General features: G+C 41.1%; 1 protein-coding gene across 6 annotated transcripts in view; it reads left to right on the plus strand.

Annotated features, from left to right (window-relative positions):
• The window catches only part of znf385c (zinc finger protein 385C), a 146,285-nt gene that overhangs the window by 99,223 nt on the left and 36,065 nt on the right, over positions 1–10,997 (plus strand). The gene's annotated exons all lie outside the window — the stretch shown is intronic.

The following is a 10,997-nucleotide window of genomic DNA, read 5'->3' on the forward strand; positions in this document are numbered from 1 at the left end:
TTAAAAAAAAAAAAAAAAAAAAAATCTAACCAGCATGGCTCCGTCACTGAGTATCTAAATGGAAATTAACTGTTACCTCGATCAGAAAATAATCAGAGAAAACATTTTTTTTCTAAAAATAGATTGTGCTGGAATTATTGGTTATTTGTGAAACAGGGTTATGGGAGGTTATCCGCATGGATCACAGAATAGCGCGGTCTATAAATTATTATTTTTTAATTATTTTTTTGGAATATTGTTTTCATCTTTTCTTAATAATATAGTCAAACAAGCTCCTAAAATAATTAATAAACATTTATTTTCAAATTTGAGAGGCTTCGGACAATTAGTTCATTTGTTTGTATTGATACAATTGATCCCCATGCCTTGCCTAATTAAAGTAAAAGGGTTTTTAAAGATGGAAAAAATTATCTTGATTATATTTGATACGTTTGGGAGAAAAAAGACCCAAGAAATACAGAATAAAAAACTTCTTTACATCATTTGGATAATGAACTTCATCTATTCTCTGATTATATCTGAGAATAAAGGTGCACATTTCTTTTGTGTGGGCACCGCTGTGCTCACCTGAAACATAGCCATGGCTCAATCTTATCTTTTCTCCTGCCAAAATGCAACCATACTTGCATATCTTTTTTTCTGGCTGAACTGAGCTTTTAGTCCTTCCTTACATTTCAGAGACAAAGAAATAGAAGATGGAGGAAAAGGTAAAAGTAAAAGGATGAGATTATAACAAAAATCTAAAGGGAATATGCAGACAGTCTTGTTTAGTGACTTGGATGTTTAATGGTTATATACTCAAAACACACAAAGTTACACCAGGCCTGTGGATGTGATGGATCTTCCTAAGGGAGGTTGTGGGGTGCTATGAGAGCTCAGTGCTCTTAAAATGGCTTCGGCGCATGGGCCAATGACTCATGCAAATGGATGCCACATTAGCATTTCCCAAGATATTTACTTTTCCTCCCAAACACCACCTCCTATTCCCTCCGCCAATGAGGATGGATGCACATGGGGCACCAAAGCCTTCAGTGTTGAGGTGTTTGATTGAAATTTTGTCTTTGTTCCTCTCATGTCAGTGATCAGTCCCTTTTGCCCTTTCAGTCAGCTGGTAAAAGAGCAGCTCTGTTGTCAAGTGAAGCCCTAACTACTCAGGTCTTTGTCATGTGCTGATTTCTGCTCTGTCATTAAGTCTTCTTAAAAGCCACTTGGTGGGTCACAGGGGAGCTCTGTGGCTGCATCGGCTTCTTCTGAGTACCAGATAACAGCCGTTACTTGACGACCGCCAAGATTATTCGCCATGTTGCTGCTTTCTAAGAGGCAGGGCTCTGTTCCTATTCACTATTGCAGGTGAGGAGGAAAAAGAGCTGGTGGTGTGGGCTCAACCTTGTCTCACCTCATCCACCCATCCATGACCCCCTGCCGTCCCCCCATGCAATCAGGAGACAGGTTGTGGGGCTGTGGGAGGGCTGATTACAGGCCTGTCTCTCTGGGAGTGGGTGCCATTCTTCCCCTTCCACTCCTTTTTATTATCTGCAGGATCTGAGGTGGGGGGTGGGAATGCATGGGAAGCAGGGGTAATCTGCGCAAAACAGGGTCCCAAGCTTGAACAGGGCTAATTACATGGGGTTAGGGTTACAGTCCGAGACCATTGAGTGGGGGCTGGCCACTCCCTGAAAGCAGTTCTGTAAGAGATTATTGAAAATAAGTAGAATCCCATTAAATAGCAGTGTTGTTTCTTAGTAGTAGACAAGCATAATGATAGCATATGTACAGTATACGGTATGTGCTGTATTATATATAGCCCAACAGCCAGTCATGGACCTTGAGATGTCTGTGTCCACTTGACCTTGGTTCCAGCTTTATTATGTAGAGGCTGGAGGGGTTCCTAAGCAGTAGGGAGCAAGATCCGGCTGATTTAAGTGGTTGTGCAGGTGGAGGGGGTGTAAAGGAGGGGGTTAATTTAAAGGTAGCACTGTTGGAGTGAGGGTTTTGGTCCACTTCCCACTAACTCCACTTCTGCGCCATCAGCCTCTCAGACGAACAAGCTCTTCCTCGTGTGTGTGATTTGCTTTGGTCTTTTTGGTTAACGCATCTTTGGGCTTCTGTCTGGACTGACTGACTGACTGTGTGCGTGTGTGTGCGTGTGTTTGACTGTGTGCACATGCATGCAAAAGCAAAGTGTGAGAGGGAATGAGACATTATGATGGATGGATCTCCTGTGCCTGCTGTCTCTTTGTTCATCCCTCGTGGGCCAGTGGGATGAAGGTGGCAGCTCTACAGCTCCCGCTCAACCCATTTCTACCTTATCTCTGTCACATTCTCACACACACACAGCAGAGACAAATAACCCATTAGCTCAACAAACACCTCACCTCGAATGACAAATATGTAGTCAAACTGACTTTTTTTTTTTTTTTCATTACCTCAGGTCCTATTAGTCTGCATCATCTCAGTAGAAATTCTTGTAAGAATGAGAGGAATGTCTCATGCCACCACTAACTGTATAATATATTATTAGCTATGTATGTGTGTTTTAGTTATTATTATTTGTTGTCTGCCACGCCTGCTCAAACTCCCGTGAGCTTGAATGAGCTAGGAACAAGAAGCTTGGGGGAATAACTGGAAATGGTGTGCATGTGCTTCTATAGAAATATGAACCCAACAGGCCCCATGGTGGCGTTGTAATTAAGGCTGCAAAATGGAAACTTTGAAAGGCCACATCCTCCACACTGTAAGTCAGATTAACTTGAAATTTCTCACACTGGTGTAGCTTAATGTGCTCTACAAAAAAGTCTCATGTACCATTAAGGTGCGCCTAAAAAAGTTTTCCGCCATTTAGAATTTTAGGAACAGGAAAAGTGGGACGTGTTATCACTCAATTTTTTGAGTCTTGCTTTTGTTACTATTCTTGATCTTGTTTAAATGTAGAGATCAGTCCATGTATTGAAGAGAGTTTAAAAGGAGGTTTCCATTCATAGACGCTCAAAGTGTTGTATATCATTGTTGTGGGTAGATGTAGCAAGTAGTTGTGAGCCGGTGAAAACACACAAGGTGAGTCTGAGATGATGTTGCAAAGATGGGGTATTTATTCTTCACCCCAAGTAAGGCCAATACGGCAAAACAGTGTTACAAAAAATAAACTACATCAGGGACAGCAAGAACAAAATACTTTCACAAAATAAAAGTAAACCGACAGGAGAGTTAAGATGATCATATAAAACAAAACCACTGATTCCTTATGACCTTGAAGCAAGTCATTGCTGAGGGGATCCAACGGACTTACGCCCTACTCCCTCCGGTGTTCCTTATGCTCTCTCCATCTCAAACAAATGCCACTGCATGTCCATATAGGCCTGAAGCCCGCCCCTCAAATTGGAACATTCCAATACTAAAAGGCAGGGGTGACTCAGGTGACTAGGCAGTACTGAAGGCTCTATACAGACAAAATGAATGAATCTATCACACTAGACATTCATATGATTCACATCAACAATTTGAGTCATAGTTAGGCTCACAGATTATTTAAACCGTGTAATCATTAACGTTAACATATGAACAAAATAAACAAACATATATACAGGCAACATGCAAGGTCAGTCTTTAAGGTTAAAATAGGTAGCACTTGCTACCGTGACGACAGCCATGCGCTCCGTCATCGACCTCTGATCTTTAGTGCTTTACATGAGTCGTTTTGTAATGAAGTGCTGGTACTCGAGAATGAGTCACATCTTCTACTCATAATGCAACGTGTCTTATAGCAGCACATAATCCGTTTTTAGGCTTTTGAGGGAAAAAAACAATGTCTGACAGATTTCTTTCTGTATGTTTGCATTTTGTTAAAGGGGAACTCCATCAATTTTACACATCTGCACTTGAGAGAAAAAAAGTTGTATAAAGCCTTTTGTGGCTCCAGAGGGAGTGGCACAAAAGAATCTGATAAATTTTGCGCAAGTTTAAAAAGGTTAGCTTTCCAGAACTCTGTAGTCCACTCTTCATGGTTATTAAACCAGGGGTAAAGACTCTGAGATCAAAAATCTAATTTTCAGGAGTGTCCTGGCCAAGACAGGCAGCAGCACAAATACCATGGTTTTCACAAAGAATCTAAGAAAGATTTATTATTAATATATATTTTTTTAAAACATAGTTCTACATTCAAAATATCTAGAGCCAAATTTTCCTGCATCCATGTCATTTAGAATTTTGACAAGCATGGAATAAAAAAGACGACATATCTGATTTAGCTGCATCAATTTTGTCTGCAATGTTACAGAAGCGCAATGCTAAGTCGGTGGAGTTCTTTTTTAAATATGTAAACCAAAAACAATGATGTGGTTCTAAAACAGGAATTTTCATCAACACAGACATTTTGTTTTTATGGGGTTTTTGCCTGCCTTTGTGTCTCTTCCTGGCTCTTTGGCAACTGATTTGCACACACATTTGTGCATTTACACATTTAGTGTGTAAATGTGTTTGAGTGTTTTAGGGCGGACGTTTTTGTGCGTGAATTGTATTCAGAAGATCTTGAAGAGCAGGGTAAGTGGGTGGGTTGCTGCAGTGACAATAATTAGACCTGTCTACATGACCTGCAGGCACCTTTCAGACAGGTCAGAGTTCAGCAAAGAGCAGAGGTCACAAGTTAATGAAGTCACTGAAACATTACCTTTTTCCGTATAGTTTTCTCTGACCCCCATAGATATTCATGAGATCCTTTTGTTTTCATACACACCCTTGTATGCCCTCTTGGAGGCTATTAACATGTGAGTGTGTGATTTGTATTGTGACAGAAAGGACACGTGTCGGCTTTTGCACATACAGCGTTTAAATGCACAGTTCGTATGTGACCCTTTTCCAGCCTCGGGGCACCCCTGTGGGGAAAATGCCCGTGTGCGAGTGACAGTTCAAGTCCTTTCACTGAAGTGACAGCGTGGGTTTGATTGGACCGCCTGGTGAAGTGATGGCTTCTGGATGCTGAGCGCTGCAGGCATATGTGAGGCCCAGCGGGAGCTCTGACAACATGAGAAATGGTCCTGCGCTGCACTTGGCACCAAAGCCTTCCCACTTAGCCTCTCATTCCCTGGGCCAAAGATGGAGACCTTGAAGAGAAGCAGCAGCCCATCATCATCTCCCAGGATTGTATGTGTGTGTATGTGTTTGTGTATTCATCGGTCTTTAGCAGGTAAAGCTGCTCTCAACTGAAGTGGGCGACTTCCTCTCCACTCCATTCTCCAACCTTGATTTAAATGAGCAAGAGAAGAGTTAAAGGCTGTTAAGTGTGACAGACTGAAGCATGAGAAGGAGCGCAGAAAGAAAAAAGAGAGCAGACAAAGAGAGAGAGCTTTAAACTGAGACAGAAATAGAGTATTGAAACATAAAGGCAATGTAACTTAAAGGATATCTCCCTCTTATTCTCTCCTGTTTTCAGTTCTTGCTCTGTCTCAAGTGTATTTGTAAGTCATTAGACCAGACTCTCTCTATAACCAGCCCAGTTCTCCAAGCAGGAGAAGGATCAGTAGCTGAGAGAGTAACAAATGCCATTGATTTTACAGTCAACTCCTGCCATCAGAACCTGGTGGCTTGACCACCAACCTGCAATACTCCAGGGTCCAATGCGCATAATTGAGTGCAGCTAGTGTGTAAAGGGTGGGAAGTGTAAACATAAGACTCGGTGATCCAGCTCTAATGGCTGTCTTAGCTGCAGCTCTTTGTTAGATGTCGGGATGCTCCCACCTCTGCCTGTACATGCCCTCTCATGAGCGTTAAACAGCCAACCACTCGCCAGATTGATTACAGTAGCTGGAAAAGAATGTCCGATCCACAAAAAAGCTGTAATCTAAACATAAAGAGCTAGCATATCACCAGAAAACAGCTAAATTAAAAGGTGTTATTTCTCTTAAATTGATTAACGGCTATTTATAAAAAAAATTAAAAAACGGAATAACACTAAACAAGTTATTTTAAATTTTCTGTAAAATGTTTGTTTACATTAGTTGTAAACCGCAGCAAAAAAAAGAGGTAGTAGAGAAACAGAAATTCTCCTCGCTCTTAAATAATATATGTGAATAGACTTCTCATTTATGTGGTCAAAAATGTATGGGTTTTACGAAATGTTTAAGTAATTGGAAAATCACAAAACAGAAATTATAAAACAAATGTAAACAAACACACAAAAACTAGATCTCAGCTCTGAAATGCTCTGCCTGAACAACAAATGAATACACATGAATCAATTTACCAAATGCATTTACCACAGCATATGGTTTGCATTTCCTGTGTGTGTGTGTGTGTGTGTGTGTGTGTGTGTGTGTCTGTGTGTGTGTGTGTGTGTGCTATCTCCAATTTAAGTAGTAAATATTTTCTGTATAAATAAGCACACACATACAGGGACACATACAAATTGGCAGAGCTTGTGCCAGGAAGAACACACTTATGATACAAAAAAATCTAATGAAATATCAAAGGCCTAAATAGCAGGCATTTTGTTCACACAGACACACATTTAAATGCAATCAGTGGTATACAATTGTTGTGTAATGGCACTGCAGTGAGTACACACAAACAGAACATGAATATACATAAATGAGTTGATAAAATGAAGTTTTGAGTACATTAATATACAGTGGGTGTTTTTGGGCGCACAAACATAATTACAGTATATATGAAACACATTGACTATGTACAAGCTTTGTACATAAATGCATCTCAAGTCACCTGCTGTTAAGTTCAGCTTTCTCACTTCATGTTGATGTTTTTCACTGCAAAAGTGTCTGAGTGTGATTGTGTGTTGGCTTACATCTCCTAAAGAAATTGGCATTCTCGCTCCTTTTTGTCAGTCCTGAGCCATTGTGGAGAGAGCCTGACTGGGAATGATCAGCTCTAATGATTTTATGAGAGTGCATGATTAATTTTGGCACAGCAGTGTGTTTTTGTGTGTTTTTGGTGTGTGTGTGGTGTGGTGTGTGTTGTGTTTTGTGTGTGTGTGTGAACAAACCTCTTCTCTCTCTCTCTCTCTCTCTCTCTCTTTCGTTCTCTCTCTCTCTCTCTCTCCCTGCTCTTCATTCCCTCCCACGCCACCCTTCCTGCTCCATCTCGGAGGGAATATCCAGTCTCAGTGTGTGCTGATTTTTGTGGCGCTAGCTGCTGTTTGCCACATTAGTGTGTGACAATGGGTCTCTTTGAAGTGGGTTATTCTAGCACGGCTCACAGCCCAGCGCAGTGGAGAAGATGTGCCAGCTCGCTGTGCAGACAGGGCCAGCTACGAGCACAGGGATAGACAGAAGATATAAACGCTCATGTGCACGCCAGCACAGACAGAATACCGGGGTCAACACAATAGCTTTCACACCCACATCCTCTGAAAATACGCTTTATGTAAGCACTTCCATGGCAGACAAAAGCCAAGCACTTCTCCTCCGTAGGCACGCATCTGCCTCACAGCACAACACGGCACCCAATAAGAGCCTGCACCATATTCCCATCACTTCATCAACAATTTACCCATCCATCATCCACCCGCCCATCCATCCATCCATCCATCCATCCATCCATCCATCCATCCTCCTCTGTTCCCTCTCTAGGCCCAGTCCAATCTGAAAGCTTAGTTGAGCTCTGTCTCTCTCAGCTTATCTCCAAAAGCTGCCTCTTTCATTTGAGTAAATGCCTTCATTCCCAGCTCCTCTATGAAGAAGCTGATAAGGGATGTCTTTTATCCACAGCAGATAATGTTGTGTGAGGAAATATATTTGTATGTCTAGTGTGAATTTTTTTTAAATATATTTGTGAGAATTCTTTATGCTTGATAATAGCTGATGATTCTATGGTGTGCTTCAAGCTATCTTCTCCTGCTGCTTATCATTCAAATGTGACATTTCTATGATTACACATAATCACACACGACTTCTGCAACCTTGCAGGTGTCTCTAATAGGAAGTGATTAAGTGGAACAAGCTAATCATCACAGTGCCTCACTCATGTGTGTGTACATGCATGTGTTCAAGAAGAGGCTGTCTAACGAATTGATTGAGGCTGCAGAATGGATATGTTGCCAGGCATGGAGAGATCAGTTTTGTCTATGTTTGTAAGCTGTTGCCAAATGCAGCTTCTGTCTTACACAACAAATATATTGATTGGCCATTGATGACGCAAATGTCACAGCGTCATTGAAGACGTTCAGAATGAAACTCCAGGCAGAGGTCCGCTCTCCACCATCTCAATTTTTCTTTTAATGCCCATTTTCTACCTGTTGGCTTACTGTCTTTGTGCTTCTGTGTGTCTCTGATTACAGTCCCAGTGGACACATCCTGCTTGGACATTGTGTTATGGGAGCACAGAGTGGTTTAGCAGATGGTGGTAATGGCGTAACACTGCTTTTCTCAGATATGGGTAAAATCTCTCTTTCTGTGGTAGTTTCGGGCAAAAGGAGCTGCCCCTGCTCTTATTTTTTAGCCTCAGTGGAAGACACAGCTTGTCTTCTCATATTTGCATTTTCCAACTTCGCCCTGCCTGTTTGGAGCTCCTGCCATGCCCTCAAGCATAAGCTTGAGGTCCCTCGAGTCAGTTCTCTCAAAGAACATTTGAATACAATTTGTAAAGTTATTGGAGCAAACGCAAAAAAAACAATACTCCTCACTGTTTCCTGCGGAGCCCCAACTTCATTGAGTTGGGTTTGTTTGCTTGAGGCCAACAATTGTGTATAGGCTGATGTTAGCGGGAGAGCGAGCGCAGAGTCAATGAGAATGATGCATTAGCAGCTCTGCATCCATTAAAGCTGCCTGCTGTTGTCAAAGCCACATGCCACTTTGAAGGGATTCATCAAGCTGCTTAACAAAGAGAAGTGATTAAATTCATTTGCTTACTAATGAGGAGGGATTGCAAATTGTACACTTCCACCTGTTAAAACCATTTGCTCTTTACTGCATTAAAATCCAATGTTTGTTCTGTATTACAATCAAACCTTTTTGTCCGCTCATCAGCCGCCTTTGTGCCTTTTTGGTACTCGAACTCATTTCATATGTGCTGGTTTTTGTTGGCTTTTGTCATTTAAGGTTGGGAGCTACCTTCGGGTGCAAATTGAGTAGCGTAATACATGTCTTGTGCAAATGTATCTGTATCACCTCATTTTTGGATAAACAATTTTACTGATTTATGTGTTTGAGTACCTCTTAGAAACAAATCCAGTTACCTTGGAAAAAGGCAGACCTTTTAAAAACCACACTGCTAAGCCGTTGCACGTTGTTCCACAGAAAGTGTGAGTGCATTTGCAAAGAATTAGCTTGTGGTAGGGTCATATTTTATAGTTTAACTTATTTGTTGAGCTGTTTTTCTTTTGCCTAATTCTATAAAAAACACTCAAGTGTAATCAAATCCAATCAAATAACTATTTCAGCCGTCGGCTTTTTTCTCTCAATCAATCAACAAAACAGATTTTAAGTTATCGTTCCCTGTTTGATGTTCATGATGTCTTGATTAGTCTTATTCTCTGGAGTGTTGTTGTGGGGAGCATGCTCTCCTGCTGGCCAGATTAACGATTTAAATCCACTTTACGTCGGCAGACAGACGCAGACAGACTGGAGTGGGTTAGCTGAGGCCCGCGCAGTCAGACGGGGTTACAGCATGTGAGCCAAAGGTCAACAAAGCTCTAGTTACACCAGAGTTACGTCATCAGCTTTATAGAGAGGACTCCCTTGGATGCTGCCTAATAAATATGAGATTGATCCCCATGATGGTAGGACTGATGTAACCCTTTTGGTTAAATCTTTACCTAGTCCACTGTGTACCATCCCTAGCTGAATGTTATTTCTCTAACTCAACAACAACTTTATGATACATTCATTTCTGTTGAACTGTTCATTTCTGTTTATAAATACACATCTGTCAAAATTAAACCAATACAGCCAAATGAACAGGCTTGATCAAATATAAGTAATGTAATGTAATTGACAGCAGAGATTTAATTAAAAACTTTTTTCATGATAGAAATAAACAAAGAAAGATGATAAAACTAACATGACTATTAATTGCTCGACGATACAGCACAGGAGCACTAACCTTTTAAGCTGGTTCAACTTCAAAACATAAGTTTCCCTGCTGTTCTGAAACCATCTTAAAATAAAAATTTGGAAGTTGAATTAACTTGAATGATTAAAACAGACATTCACATTGAGATAATGAGAACAGATTAGTTTATCCAACTAAATTCCTATATGAGTGTTTAAAAAAAAACATCTACTTATCATTTACATCACTTATCTTCCGTTGACCTCTGACAGATGGAGAGTTTAGGTAGTGTTGCTCATTAAAACAGGAATGTTACAGTGCCACATTCAAATTATTTTCCAGACAATTGAAGTCCATGTGAGAGGAAGAGTTTCTTTCAGCAGCCAAAACTGTGATGCCCATGCTGGTAGGAGTGGTGGAACCCTGAGATTCATGCAGTTCCAACAGAGGCAGTCCAAGACGTACCACAGGCAGACGGGGAAACAGTCTTTTAAATCAAGATCTCACATGATGAGGGCATCTACTCTGTTTGCACTTTACACTACTGCCTGCTGTGTCGGTGTTCGACCATCCCAAATGACCTCAGAGTTTATTTTCAGTCTTTTCATTAGATCGTCTCCACTGTGCTTTACCGCGATAAGTAGCAATGCTTTGATGCTTGAGGACACTTCAGCAATTTTCAATCAAGATTAAGCTGTCTTTGAGATCTGTCAAGGTCTCTGTGGATGCACAGCTGAGAGAAAGAGCGAGAGGAAGACAAGTTATAGAGATGGGCCATTTGTTGGTGCTGTCTCGCAGATGTGGTTCCATTCCCACTTTGCAACCAGAGGGGACAGCTCACTATATCATTCAGCCATTTGTTATTTTGTCTGAAGCGGGAGTTTGCCAAAAGGGGAGAAATGTCGGTCTCTTTCCCCAGTTGCCTGAAGGTGAAACCCATGCATCATTCTGCAGAGAGCATTTGTGCCTGTTTGCTTTTGCATGCATTTGTGTGTGTGTGT

The sequence above is a fragment of the Etheostoma spectabile genome, chromosome 15, assembly GCF_008692095.1.
Source record: "Etheostoma spectabile isolate EspeVRDwgs_2016 chromosome 15, UIUC_Espe_1.0, whole genome shotgun sequence".
Lineage (NCBI taxonomy): Eukaryota > Metazoa > Chordata > Actinopteri > Perciformes > Percidae > Etheostoma > Etheostoma spectabile.